Source organism: Belonocnema kinseyi, chromosome 2, assembly GCF_010883055.1.
Source record: "Belonocnema kinseyi isolate 2016_QV_RU_SX_M_011 chromosome 2, B_treatae_v1, whole genome shotgun sequence".
Lineage (NCBI taxonomy): Eukaryota > Metazoa > Arthropoda > Insecta > Hymenoptera > Cynipidae > Belonocnema > Belonocnema kinseyi.
Genome location: NC_046658.1, coordinates 150,748,785 through 150,765,240, shown reverse-complemented (window position 1 = coordinate 150,765,240; position 16,456 = coordinate 150,748,785).

Here is a 16,456-nt window from a genome sequence, read left to right as displayed (position 1 = left end):
TGTCACGATATGCTTCAAAAAAGTCTCTTCCTCCCGCTGAAATCGATTCAGATGTCTCTTACTGATTCGCAGTCGGATGTTTTTTTGATCTTCGTTCAATAATTTCGGGACCCATCAGACACAGATTTTTTAGAAACCAAGATGATTTTTAATGATTGTTTGAGCGCTTCCATAGCTAATGCCCACCTGTAAAGCGATTTCATGAATAGTGAACCGCCTGTCACTTTCAATAAGGTCACGAACTGCACCAATGTTATCGCCAGAGACACTTGATCTTGGACGTCTATTATGACTCACATTTTCCACACTTTCTTGTCCACTCTTAAACTTTTTGGCCCAATCAAACACTTGAGTTTTAGACAGAGTATCATCCCCATACTGATCCTTCAATCGAACCAAAATTTCGCACGGTTTAACGCCTTCTTTAGTTAAAAACTTTATTATAACCCGTTGTGCAGCGGACGCTAGAACCTGTTGCTCACTCATAGCTCTACTGACGAATTGACTGAGTCAAACAACTCACCAAGCGTTTTACCTACTCCTAATACACTACATTACAAGAACCTACACTGTGAGAGTGCTTGCGATTCGCTAAGAAAAGTATTTGTAAAATTCCGGTTTATATTTGATCCACCCTCGTACTTGTAGGTGATTTCTATCTATTGCCGCCGTTTATGGATGCAACCCTATATTAAGGTTCAAACTTATCCTCTCCTAGTGCATTATCGTACGACAGATGGACTATCTTCGAGATTTATTAATTGACTGATGTCATGAGGCAAAAGCATGATGTGAAATAAATTGTAGCTTAAAATAATTTAACAAATGAGGTCCTGAAAAAGAAAGATTGTGAGATAATTAAAAAGCATTTTGGAGAGATCCTAAGCTAAAATTGCAAAATTCGCTGTTTTTTGCTATTGTTGAGGTTATGTAACACCACAAGGATATTTTTTTCATAAAACGACTGAGAACAACTGAAAGTATTAGTCTCTTCCTATCAAATACCGTTGAATTGACTCAAATGACTTTTTTTCACTGAGATATAATAAATTGAATTTTTTGTTTTATCAATAGCTGCAGCCATTAATGACCACGCATATCTCATACAGTCCATCGGATTTTGATAAGGAAATACTGAAAATGTTAAAAAATGAATGACAGGTTATTGTTTTCTTTTTTAAAAAGTCGGAGGTAGCTTTGACGTGTTAATGGGTTACAGCAGTATATCAAAATATCGGTGAAACAAAAAATTCAGTTTATTATATCTCAGCGAAAAAACGATATTGGAGCAAACTCAACGGCATTTAATGGGAAAAGACTCAAGCATTAGCTTAAAAACAGGTCAAAAACTTAATTTCATTGAGCAATTCTAAAGTCAGATTCGGATTTAGCGCACCAAAATCTTTCGAAAATACTATAGCAGGTTTCTTATATAAAAAAAGACAAATAATTATTTGTAGACCTGTGTAATTTGATCAATGAATAAATGAGATGTTGCCGACAGTGAATGTTTTTAATGTACAATTGTTTCGAAGCAATTTCAAATATGAAAACAGTTATTATTTAGTTATTAAATAACTTTAATTTCAATTCTACTTTTTTTTAATATTAGCATAATATAAAAATATTTCGTATTGGTTTTCTATTAGAATTTACTTGATCCGGATGGCTGAAAGGCGTAGAAAAACCTTGGATTCTGGTATTTTATAAAAAAAAAAGAATTCATAATAAAGAAGCGAGAGCATCACAGTTTTTGTGCCTCTTTATTTTATTTTATTTCCAATGTTTTAGAATTTTATTTTCCAAAATTCAAATTATTGTATTTTCTGCAATGCAGCGAATAATTTATTAGGATGCCATATATCCCTTAAATCCCTTTGGTAAGAATTTCTGCTTTTGCAAATAATTTTTTTTTCTAAATTTAATATAAACAAAAAATATTTCTAAGCTAATAACTCGTGCATAAGCAACTTTACATATTATTCAGCTTTAGAAACATAAATGTCTCCTAAATCACATGCGTTAGAGAATCATGCTATTCCTTTGTCCGTAATCTTTCTTTGAGCGTTCTCTTCTGAGGTTTTGGAAATTTTTTAATGTGATAATGTATTGTTTGTAGTATAAATTGGTATTGTCCCTCTTAATTTTCAATGAAAATAATAATAAATAGCACTAGGAATAATAATAATATCAATAATAACAGTATGTGAATGATGGGGTGAAAACCAGAATTTGTGCAATATGTCAAGTGAGGCACACTGCTCTTATTAGATCACCTGATTGCATTCAGAAAAATGCTTTCGTGACTGATAGTGTATAGCGGGAGAGCCTCGCACATTTTATCAAAATAAAAATCCAACTTAAACAAAAAATGTCTTCAACATACTATGCTGTAACCATCTTTAGTCTAAAACACTAATTAATAATAATAAAAATAATTATTATACACGAGATCTTAGCTCAAAAATATTTTTAGTTTACATTAAATTTAAAAATCCAGCCACCGCAACCTTTATTTTTACAAGAATTTCTCGATTTTAGAAGTACTTATTAAAAAACTGTTCTTATTAATATGTACTTAAATTATACTCACGTTTACTATAGTGGTCAATACAATTTTTTAAATTGTTGATAAGAAAAATTTTCGTCTGAAAGTATCTCCTTATTTCGGTGAAATCCTTTGGCTGAAAAAGACGGATTTAATAATAATTATTAATAATTCATAATATATTTCCATTCTTGCTGTTTGAATTTAGGAGGAAATTACTTTATCATAGATGAATCTAGCTACCAGAGGTGGGGAAGATGAGCTTCCCTGGTTAAATCTGTGATTAGATGTATGGCGAAAAACTCAAGTCAAACCAAAGATTAAAAATAAAATATAAATTTAAAGCCTTTTTACAAAAGGCTTTAAAGGCAGTAAGCAAAAATCGCAGACATATTCATATCAGTCAATTTTAAAGTATTATTAGAACGGATCTTTTCAAGAGCAAAACTACATGCTTGAATCAAATTATAGTTAAATAAATAGGGCAGGAACACAGAAAAATGCTGGTGTTAAATTTGTTGCAGCTCAAATTTCATTGGGCTCCGTATGATCATTTGAGAGAGTTTTCAAGTCTCAAATGTATTCCTCTGAACGTAGGTGCCCATGTGGGCATCTAAGGGAAAGTATCATTTGGAGACTGAATTTTGGCTCATGCAGAGTTGTGGAGTTCTGAACCGCGCTGTCAGCCACCTGAATACCTGTTAAAGCAATTATTCGCTTTGCGATATTAGCCTAAATAATTGTTAATAAGGAAATCAATTGAAACAATATTTACCTACTTTCCAAATTTCTTTCATTTAATAGGGCGTACCAGTCACTTACAATAAAATTATAACTTCTTAATGCAACTTCCAAAAGTTAGATTAGTCATGCCCGTCGACATTTAAACTAAAGCCGGGATGTATAGAAAAAGTCATGACCGTCTACATATAGAATAAGGTGTTTTCACTCCAATCACTAGCTCACTTCACTTAGTTGATTACTGAGGGGATAACAATGAAAGTTTTTAATCGAAAGGAGCAATATTCTTAGCTGAAATTATTTTTAGAAAAATTCAAATATTATCATTATTAAATTCTACAATTAACTTCTATATATCAAGCTGTAGAAACATTATATGGTATTTCAACAAATGTATCTATTACAAAATGTTTTGTGAACTATAAGTCAGTTTTTGGAGTTCAATGAAAATAAACTATTATTTATAAAATATGTGTTATACACTTTTTTCTAGTCTGAAATCAAAATCCACACAATTTGAATACATTCTTGTGCATATTTTAATAATTATTTATTTTAATCACAAGATTTTTTTTCAATTTAATTTTGAATCGCGCGCCAAGTGTGGCGAACCAGCGTTCAGCCCTAACGCAAGCGTAGTAGCTCAGGGTGCCAATATTGGCATCATTGGTCCACAGTACAAACCGGAAAAATAAATCAAATCAGCCGGCAGGAAAAAGTTGGGATATAAAAGCCTCAATTAGGTATTTTCACTTCAAACATCAGCTAACTTCACTGTGTTAAAATCTGAGGGGGAAAATGGATCAACTGCATGGAACAAAACTTTACTTCTGTAATATATTTGTAATTAATAATCATTATTATTTTATTATTTCATTAAATATTAATTAACAAATAAAAACTATTTTTTAACTACACTTATATAGAAAAAATTACCTTTTACGAAGATATTAAAAAAATATGGCCAAAATGATCTGAATCCCATACATTTGGTCCCTTATTTTCCCCTCAGCAATCTACGAAGTGAAGTTAGCTGCTTATTGAAGTGAAAATACCTAATAGGCTTTTATCTTATCAGTTTTGAATGTTCCCGCCGCTATATTTGAAACACTGCAATGTTTCATGAAACTTTTCGTCAGGCTAAAGTTTCATGCAAATTTACATCCCCACTCATCACGAAAAACAAATTTCTGTTTTTATTATACAATTGTATTTACCTTATCTTTCATGTATGACACTAACCACTGCAAGATTAGATATCTAAGATAACTTTACACTTCCGCAGAAAATCTAGTGGAAATTTGTTCGAACGACCAGGCATCAGTTTCGATGCAGACGGTCACGACTTAGTTTGTACATCCCGGCTTTGGTAGTTTGAATGTCATATAGTAGGTTTTGTCTAGCCTAACATTTGGATATTATATCACGCCAAGTACAATTTTTATTCCAAGAATAACTTACCTGCTTATTAACATCTGTTTCACTCAAATAACGACCGACAAAATGACCTTGACACGTGACTTACAGTTTGTGGACGACACTTCACGTTGCATTGGATGAGAAAAAACAGTGTCTAAATGATGCTTTCCCCTAGATTCTCCGAATGAACCTGTGTGGCTCAAATTTGTTGCAACTCTATTGAACACCGATTTCGGTCAACATTGGAGGATCAGCGATTTTCTGTGAAATAGAAGCTCTTGTTTTTTATATTCATATTCATTCAACTTATTTATATATTTTTCTTATTGCAAAATATAATTGTAACGATTGGATCCAAATATGGTATTACCCTATTTGTGAAAGTTAAAGTTATCTTTGAGTGGGTGCAAATCATCTCCATCCCAGTAGATGTTGCCGAGGCTATACTTCCGATTTATACAGATCTCAGCAGTGAGAATTTATTAGAAAGATGTGTAGGTGGTTTTAACGAAAACAACAACGGGAGCTACAATCAAATGGTTTGGAAAATCTCTCCCAAAATTGTTCCGGCCGGTTCGAAAACTGTGGAAATCGCTGCATACATAGCTGCCGGCATGTTTAATGAAGGAATGTTATCACTATTGTATTATATGAAGGCAATAGGAATTACACTTAGGCCCAATGCGCATTCATATGCCGAAAAAGAAGATGAGCAGCGCGTGAACGTTTCCGATCTCAGAGCGCGTGAGAGCACCCGAGATGGAAGAATGGCCCGCAGACAACATCAGCTCGAGTTATTAGAAGCTGCCGAAGCGGCGAAGGGTGTATTACATGGTCCTGGAATAGACGATTCTATGTAAGTTAAAAACAAAATTTTTATTCTATAAAAAGTGCTTTTCAAACTTTAAACGCATTTTTGCAAAATGCTGTTTTCAAAGTCGGTGACCAACATTACTCGAAAACGGCTGAACTGATTAGTCTCAAATTTTAACACGAGCTTCTTAAATATAATTTTTAGAAATTAATCGAAGATTTTTTCTCACCGATAAATATATTTTTTATAAGCAATTTAAAGCCGAAATTTTAGTCAAAAATCGATTTTTTTTGAGAAACCGCCATTTTGTCAAAAGAATCTATTTTGCTTATTCCTTCGATAAATTACTAGATTTAATATTACTTTAACGAAATCTGTTTGGTTTTTTAATTTCAGATGATCCAGTTCAGAGATATAGTGGTCACCGCAAAACGTCTTTTTTGAGAGGAGCTCCCGGAGATCAGCTGTAGCTCCTTTCCAAATAAATATTTTACTAATACTTAGTCTTAAAATACGGTTAAAAGATACCATAATATGTGTACAAATTTTTAGATCAATAAATTAAAAAGTTTTCTGAGAAAAAATTCTGGATAATTCGCTTTTTTCGGCCTTCTAACTGTATATAACCCCTTAATGCAAATCATATTAAAAGCGTCCAATGAAGGCTTTTCTTAAAAAGTAAAAACGCTCTGTGATTTTTTTCAAATTCCAAATAAATAATAGAATATAAGACGTGCTTCGTTAAAAATGTTTAAATCAAAAACTGCATTGAAGTCGAAAATAGCTCTTCATGTTGCAATGAATCTTTCATCCATAGAAAGAAATGAATGACATTTTATTGTCTTCATTAAGAAATTAATTAATGAATGATAACTAGTTGATGTCTGTGAGCAATTAAAACATATTGTTCTCATAAAATATTAAATTATTTGCATTTGTTATTATTCCATTCAGCACAATATTGCAAGCAAAGCCATTTTCCTGGATTCCTGATGTACTTAAAAATAAAAAAAATCTATTAATTTTGCAGGAAAATGCAAATTAGCCGAAATCTTGCTCAATCGTTTATACTCTTCCTAAAACTAGATGTATTAAGCACACTCAAAGGTCGAAAATCTGTAGTTACCGCTAATTATTTAACTCATTCATCAAAGATCAGACTACAAATTTTATATTTTGTGACTAGGATTTTGCATCCCTAATTATAATTTTTTCCTTTTCTCTCTCCTTGCGGAATGACTAAGAGTTCTTTTAATAATACATTTCACACAATAAAGCTAGATATTGTGCAAATCTTAGTGCCATTTTTTTCCACAATACGAAATGTCGTTTCGTTTTCCTACATTCAAATAATGCAAAAAATTATTTTTGGGTCTTGTATTATTACGAATTTAGTTATTATAAATTATTACATTATCTGAATGCATTCTTTTGTTTCGCACCTGTCAATTATTTGACTCGCGATAAACATTTAGATTGAAGAATTTCATAAGATTTGTGGGACTCGCCAAGTATTTGAAAATATCTTGATAAATGTCATAGAACTTCCAAGTAACTTGCAAGTAACTTTAAACCATTTACGGAATTTCGAACATTCTTGTGGATGCAAAGATTTATAATTTAACATTTATAATTTACTAAAATATTTAGAAGCTCTGAACAAATTTAAAAAATAATTTTTAATTTAAAAACAAATTTAAAACAACTTCTATCTTTCTCAAGGTCTAGAAATAAAATTTCAAACATTTTGAATAATGTTGTATCTATGTGAAACTAAAATAATTTTTCTTTTTTTCAATTATTCCAGCTAAAAATTACTAAAAACAATAAAAATTTGTAAATTTTAAAGTTAAAAGCCCTCTAAACTTACAGTTAAAAAGTTTAAAATTCAATGGTTTGAAAAATGTTTGCGTACCGAGAAAAAACTGGGCATTTTTTTTTATTTAAATGGCCACCCTGGTGCATGTAAAAAAATATTCATGTTGATAAAGACATTATAAAAAAAAAAAATTACAAAATTTAAATTAGAACAAAATCCAAATTAAAAATCCCATTTAACGTCCAATAATCAATTTGACGCAAAATCCTGTTAAATAAAACCAGAATTCCACTACCAAATTGGGACCACAACAAATAAACGAAAACCAAAAATGATATCATAATCTGAAAAAAAAACAAAAAAATAAAATAAAGTTTTCGGATAAAAATAAAAAAGAGGAAAGAAAAATGAGGAGGCAGCCAACCACATCCCCTTCATTCTCTTTTTCCTTCTTTCGTCTTTTTTATTTTTATTACCATCAAATTACAAAGAAATAAAAGTAAAAAACGTAAATAAATAAATTTGCATTACCAACGTTTCGCTACTCATACCCCTTATCAAGGCAAGAAAAATTTAAGTGGTAGAAATTGACAGCAGCCACGAAGAGATGCTCTCTCTTTGATACCTGAGAATCGAATGAGAGTCAGTAGGCCAATTTGTTGTAAACACAATATAAATATCTGGCACAATTACATCAGAAATAGAGAAAGTAAAAGAAAAACAGAATTCATGAAACAGCTACGTTATATGTAATTAATCATATTTGCAGAACTTTTGTTCAACCCAGCCAAATCGGTTTTTAAATTCATAGATAACTTTTTTTGATTTTAATATAAAGAATTTCCATGAATTCCCTCTTTCTATCATTACTTTCACTATGCAAAATTTGAAGATTATCCCAGTCAAACTCATGGTCAACATCAACAAATGCCTTTGTATGTACATATTCAGGTAGAATTTTAAATTTCCTTTCTGCTCATCCCTCTCAAAACGAAATTGCAGGAATTAAAAACTTAGTTGTCAGAGCTCTAGGTTTGTCCCATTATTTCACACAAGAAATTTGAATATTGTTAGGAATATCCTTTCCCTAAATCATTACACAGCCAAACAAAAAAAGTTTGCGGATCTGGTAACAAGACACACGTATTCCTATGGATTTTGGGGCCCTTGATTTCAATTCGTTATCAAAAATCAACCATCATTTCATGGTTGAGCCATAACCTCAAAAAATGACGAAAAATCATGCACTGAGGCAAATGAATTTCAAAATAAAGCCAGTGATGCAAATTTTCACTTCAAAACCATGTCAACAACTGTGAAGGAACAACCCTTGCCTGATATCAACTTATTTAACATTACTTTACCCAACAGGACCTAACCTCGCCTAATCTGAATTAACAGAAATTTATTGAACTACACGTAAAGCTCGGGAAGCATATTTTCCCAGTAGCAAATGCGTGCTACATCGAAAGGGTCAACTCGAGCCTAACCTAAAAATAAATCTAACGTAGACTAACCTAACCTAACCTGACCTCACGAAACACAATTAAACTGATTGTGTTGTCCCGTTGTGTTTGCGGTACTGTTTGAATCAGCTTGGGCTTCACCTGCAAAGAGGTCAAACCTATCCTAACCTAAAAAAACCTGACCTAACCTAACCTAACCTAACCTAACATAACTTCACGTAACACAATTAAACTCATTTCGTTGTCCCGTTGTGTTTGCGGTACCGTTTCATTCAGCTTCGGCTTAATCTACATAGAGGTTTAACCTATCCTAACCTGACAAAACCTGACCTAACCTAACCTAGCCGAATGAAATTCATCCACATGTGTAGCTATGTAAGCGTACGGTTCTCAGTCTTAAATGTGTGCTATATTTAATAGGTTAACTCGATCTTAACCTACAAATGAATCTAGCTTAACAGAACCTATCGAAATTTTGCTTAACGCAACACAACTTAACTTAAGTTTTCCCGTTGTAACACAATAAAATTCATTTCATTGTACTACAGGTGGTTAAAAATCTAGACGCACATTACTCATTTAAAGAAACTTAGAACTACAAGTAGAATTGACCCCATTTCCATTAATTGACAATGTTTGTAGCAATTAAAATGTAGAACTGTAACTTAAACATGCAAATGAATAAGAGTTTTATTCAAAATTTTTTCTCTCTGCTTTTCTTAAACTTAAGGGATATATTTATCCTATCTTACGTGTTTACATTTTATCTTGCTTTTTATCTTAATTAAATTGATTTATAGACCTACTTCAGTCTATTTTCTGCCTGCTGTAATATGTCCTTTTTTCTTCGAAAGAACGATGCAAAGAGTTACGATTACGTTTAAGACCTAAATTCGTTTCCCTTTTCAACATCCAGCAAAAATCAGCCATCACGACCTCGTCCCATCTACCCTGATATCGTTGTTCCATCACTTTTATGTCTTGATGAAAACGTTCCCCCTGTTCTTCGCTGAAAATCACCAACCTTTTCTGGAAACTTATCCAGATGGAAATCTAGAAAGTGAAGCTTTAAATTCATCAAGCAGCCTAACTTTTCGTAGTTTCTTATCATTTCCGCAGCAATATTCTCGTAGTCTGGACTTTTTTTGTTGCCGAGGATACTTTCGTTTACTGCTTTAAAACTTTCCCAAGAGTCCATATCAATTTTCGTCATGTGGCTCACGAAATTAGCATCTCTTGTCAATATTCCATTCTGTGTTCCATCAAAGACACCTTCTTTCAATTTAGCGTCTGAAACATTAGGGAATTCAAGGGATATATACTTATAGCATTGTGCATCTTTGTCTAACGCGTTGACAAATTGCTTCATGAGCCCAAGCTTTACGTGGAGGGGTGGTAGTAAAATTTTTTCTGGATCAACAAGGCTTTGCTTGATGATATCATGAGAACCTGGTTTGAATTAATCTCTTAAACGCCAATGTTTTTTGTTGTAATGATTGGCTCATTGTTATGTTCTTCTTTGATGACCGTTGAGTGAGCTATAGAGATAGGAGCGTAAGTATTCGTGTTATGCCTTGATGCTGCGTTTTGACGAATCAATGAAAAGTCGCCATTCTTCGTCTCTGTACACATTTTTCTTTAAGTTGTTCATTAGTCCGTTAACGTCAGTGCAGTACACTAAAGACATCTCTTCGTCTTTAACGAAAAACTTTCTAAATTCTTTGTCCCTGTCGCGATAGAATAAAACTTTTGTCTTTGGCTCTAGAAGATTTCTTCTTTTTAGAAGTGAAGCGTTAAATTCAGCGTCGTCTTTCGGTAATCCAAGATCTCTAATAAAATCATTCAGTTCTAGTTGCGACACTAATACTGGAACCTTCAGTTTCATTTTATGCACGCCATATTCGTCACCTTTTTCGTCATTTTCATCGGAATCATCGGAACTATTTTCTGACTGTGCACACATTATTGTACGAAATGTTATTTTTGTAACAGAATGAATGTGAGCTATTCTTGCAGGCATGCGATTGAGAAATGCTCGCGGTTTTTTTTCTTGTAGCATGAGACACGACACCAACCAAGTGATCCATTGATGAAGAGCTACGGTTGCATGATGACGACGTCGGAGAGCTCGATTTCCCACCCTGACCAGGCGCCGATACTGGGGAGTTTCCCTGCATCGTAATACACTTTATACCTGTGTCTGCCATGACGGTATGAATGCCGTTTACCCAGAGACTCAGCCAATGACAAAATATGAAAGTACACAAGAACAGGGTTGCCATAGTAATCGGTTAGGTTAGGTCAGGTTTTGTTAGGTTAGGATACCTTTGACCTCTTTGCAGGTTAAGCTGGTTCAAATGGTACCGCAAACACAACGGGACAACACAATCAGTTTAATTGTGTTTCGTGAGGTTAGGTTAGGTTAGGTTAAGCTAGGTTAGATTTATTTCTATGTTAGGCTCGAGTTGACCCATTCGATGTAGTACACATTTGCTACTGGGAAAATATGCGTCCAGAGCTTTACGTGTAGTTCAATAAATTTCTGTTAATTCTGGTTATGTGAGGTCAGCTTCTGTTGGTAAAGTTATATTAAATAAGTTGATATCAGGCAAGGGTTGATCCTTCACAGTTTTCGACATGTTTTTGAAGTGAAAATTTGCATCAGTGGCATTATTTTGAAATTTATTTGCCTCTGTGCATGATTTTTCGTCATTTTTTGAGGTTGTGGCTCAGCCATGACGTAATGGGTGATTTTTGATACCGAATTTGAATTCAGCGCCCCAAATTCCATAGGAATACGTGTGTCTTGTTACCAGATCCGCACTCATTTTTTTGTGTGGCTGCGTTATCCAAAAAAGTTAATTGAGAAAAATATTGCAATTAGAGTTCAACAAATCAAAAACAAAGTGATTAATGATTTGCTTGTAGATAATCAGAAATAGTTAAAGGAATATAGTTCGTTTAATACTTTTGTTCTTCCATTTTTTGGACAAATTTCTAAAACTATTGAATTTATGTTAAAAGTATTTAAAATTCATACTATTTTCCACATTCCATTTAAAATGAATTCGGTGATAAATTTTTGTAAAGATCCTTTAGATAATGTTGAAAAGGGTGGGGTTGTCTATAAGATCACTTGCAGGATCTGTAAGATGAATTATGTGGGACAAACTGGTAGAATTATTAATACTAGGATAGAGGAACACAAGAGTGATGTTCGTTTAGGACGCTGTTATAAAAGTGTTCTTGCCAGGCATACAAAGGAATTTATTGATGTTGACCATGAGTTTGACTGGGATAATGTTCAAATTTTGCATAGTGAAAGTAATGATAGAGAGAGGGAATTCATGAAAATGCTTTATTTAAAAAAACAAAAAAGTTATCTATTAATTTGAAAACCGATTTGGATGGGTTGAACAAAAGTTATGCTAATATGATTAATTACATATAACGTAGCTGTTTCATGAATTCTGTTTTTCTTTTACTTTCTCTATTTCTGATGTAATTGTGCCAGATATTTATATTGTGTGCCTTGATAAGGGTACGAGTACCGAAACGTTGGTAATGCAAATTTATTTATTTATGTTTTTTATTTTTATTTTATTGTAATTTGATGGAAATAAAAATAAAAAAAAAACACGAAAGAAGGAAAAAGAGAAGAAATGGGATGTGCTTGGCTTCCTTCTTATTTTTCTTTCCTCTTTTTTTATTTTTGTCCGAAAATTTTATTTTATTTTTTTGTTTTTTTCAGATTACAATAGGATTTTCGGTCTTTGTTTATTCGTTGCGGTCCAAATTTGGTCGTTGAATTCTTGTTTTGTTCAACAGGATTTTCCATCGACATTATAAAACCAAAATCGCAAAAATAAAAAAAAAAATCCTTTAAAAATTACACAAGTAAGACAAAAAATTAATATGCAAAACTTTTTAACCCAAAAAGTATACTTGCATTTTTTATAATTACTTTTGATATAGGACGAGTAGATTTCATTTTAAACGTAAAAATTAGAGTATGAATTTACAAATGAAATTTGGTTGAAAAACGACAAAAGAGACGAATGAAAAGACAAAAGACAAATATCGGCTAGCGATTTTTGATAAAAATTCAAAAAGTGAGCGCATTTTGAACATTTTCAAAGCCACTTTTTTTTAATTTGAAAATTCTATGTATAATTATTGATAGTATTAAAATGGACAAATAATTTATTCTAATGACATATTTCTATAAAAAACTTCGTAGAGTTATATCATTTTCAAAATTTTTTTAAATAAACCGAAATTCATCATTTTAAGCCCAGCGACGCACGATATAAAAAAAGTCTAGAAAAGAAGAACTTTGCTGTTTAAGGGCATGTGATACTTACAGTTTCCCCGGCTTTTTGTCCACAAAAATTATTTATGAAATAAACTTTTTTGATTTCCTGCAAACAAGGTTAGTTCCGGGAGATTAGTTACTATGTTTATTTTTAAGTCCAAAGTTTTCGTCCAAAAATATTGTGTAATTTGGAATTAACGCTCGGGTGAATTGTAACACACATAACTTCGAAATATATACGCACATTGTTAGCAATAACAAAAATTTGTTGATAAAAAATCACAAAAAAAGTGTGTGGGGACGTCCGTTAGCATGTTCGCTATCATTTTCCAGAGTTTGAAGGCAAAATATTTCTTATCCTAGGAAAAAAACCGGGGGAATCTAACACTGAAAAAATCGATAGTATTTCCTATGCGCTATGCAAATTAATCAAATTTTGCTAAATTAAAACTTTTTCTAATTAGCTTACGAAATAAGTGTGTGTACAAAATAAGGATGTTTACTATCATTTTCCAAACTATTAAGACAAAGTATTTATTATTCTAGAAAAAAAGCCGGGGGAACCTAAAACTTGTAAAATCGACAATTTTCTAAGTATCACATGCCCTTAACATGCTTACAAGAGTGTTAAAATGAATTTTTGGATTTTCTTGGAAAATCCAAGATTCAAATTTAGATTGCACAAAAAATAATGAAAAATCAAATATTACATTTTGTTATCAAATTATGTAGGATACGAAAAAAGGGGAATCAACCAAAATTGATATCTTAAATAAGATCTCCAATTTCTTTCAGAATAACTTCGTGATAGGACGCGTACTTTTTGTTTTATTCGTGAAAAATAACATTGGAAACAAAAATTTTTAAAATTCGTGGAAAACGACGAAAGTTACGAAATTCTGATCACATAAATCAAAAGTTCAGACTATATTCCCACGGGTATGATTATGCTCAATTTTTTAAAGAGTTTATGCTTGATTTTTTAGCACTTGATAGTGAACTTATTTTATCGCGCTGCTCTCCCGAAACAGTGAGTGTCACAGTTGATTAAACATATTGAGTGCTTAGCGTTTGGTCCTTGCGCGACGCGCGCCGTGTGAGTCGCACGTAATTTTTATCACATTTTAATGCGTGGCACTGATTTTTTTGTAATTTTTGCTTTTGAAGCTATACGGATATATCTGGTGCTCTGATCTTGAGAGCTTGGCTACGTATAGCGTTAAAACTTTCCTTTTTTTTTTGAAATTTTTTTATTAATATTTCATCAGGCCCATATTGCCTAAAAAAATTACTAAGTTTCAATGAAATCCAACGAGCGTACTATATTAATAGAGTACAAGGAATTCACATAATTCATGAAATTCACGAAATCAATGGAATTCATGGAATTATTGGAATTCACGGAATTAACAGAATTCAATAAATTCATGAAATGAAAGGAATTCACGGAATTCATGGAAATTAAGGAATTCACTGAATTTATGCAATTCTCGGAATTAAAGAAGTTCGAGGAATTGATGGAATGCGAGGAATTCGTAGAATTCTACGAATTCACTTAAATCGCGAAGTTCACTAGATTTGCAAAATTCATGGATTCAATGGAATTTATGGAATTAATGGAATTCACGGAATTAAATGAATTTGTAGAATTAAAAGAATTCACTGAATTAATCGAATTAAAGGAAATCACTGAATTTATGCAATTCCAGGGATTGATAAAATTCGAGAAATTCGTAGAATTCTAAGAATTCACTTAAATTACGAATTTTACTGGATTTACGAAATCCTAGGAATTCGTGGAATTGAAGCAATTCAAGGAAATCGCGGAATTAACGGAATGAATAAAGTTCAAAGAATTGATGGAGTTCAAGGACTTTATGTGATTCATGGAATTTACTGAAATCCTGGAAATTCATTCAAATTCACGAATGACTCAAGATGAAACATTTTATTCTTGTTTTATTTTCTTGTACGACAAGCCATTATTTATTTACAGGCTTTCAAGCAGTATATTTTTGATATAAATCCACGCCTCTTCGAGTGATATGTATTTTATATAATTTAATTCAATTTAAAATTTTTTAAAAATTTTGTTCAAACAACGAGAAGGCAATGGTTTTAAATTGAAGAAAGGCTAGACTAGGTTTACAATTTCTTAATATGTCCTTCTTATTCTTTTAACAGTTTTGATAATGCTAGAAGATTGCATTATTTATTTAAACATTTATATTTTTTCCATTTTCCATTTTTATAAAATTTTTAAAATATAATATACAATTCTTTTAAAATTTATTTATTTATATTGAGCAACTGGTTGCTTTTCACAATGTAATTAGCCAAAATATCTCTACTAATCGAACAACTGATTTTATACTACTTTCTTTGGCATAATTTCACACTTAATCTGATTTATTTAAAGCTAAGTTTATAACTGACATTTCATTGTTTAACGAGCCATTATTAGAAAAACATCAATATTTGAACAGCATTCTAAAAAATATATTTTTCACAAAATATGCTTCCCTGCAAGCTATAGTTTATAGATAATTTATAGATAATGCAAATTTTTTCAATTTTTGAGCAATATATGTTCTGTTACATCTCTGCAAGTACGGCAACCCTTCTCCAAAAAATAGGTGTCACAAAAATGTCGAAAGCATTGTCGTCACTTTTTCTCAAAGCTGATTGGGTAATTTGAAAAATTTGAAGCAAAGAATGTTGCTAAATTCGTTCACATAATCAAAGAATGTCAAATTTGTGTGTATAATAAAACTGAAAAAAATTTAAGAATTTTTCATTGAAAATGTCATTAAATTTTCAATTCACATAATTCGTTCATACGCAAAAATGGAAATTTTAAACAAAATACTAACTTACACGCTGACATATAAGGATAGGAAAGGAATTCATCGAAAGCTTAAGACTTTCAAACCTAATGAGAAACGAGATATTTAGGAAGCTTCAAAACCACAAGTATGTTCACTGAATAATCTATCGTACATTACTGAGAAGTCTAAAGATTAAGTGGAACCGCTTCTGAAGAAGCAAGAAGAGGAGCCAAAAAAAGAATTTGACCAAGATGACAATTCTCCAACCGTAATAATAAAAAAATGCTGGTAATGACGATGTTAAGCATCATGAAAATAACGATGATGGGGATGATGATGATGATTATTATTTTTAAGCTTAGAAACTGGTTCAGCGTAATTAAATTAACCTTTTGAAATTATTTATTCAAGATCCCGTTTGGTTAATATTTTTTTTAAATATTGATGAAATGGAACCAACCCTGTACGAAATAAGCAATAAGTTTTGTTTTAATATTCGAAATATG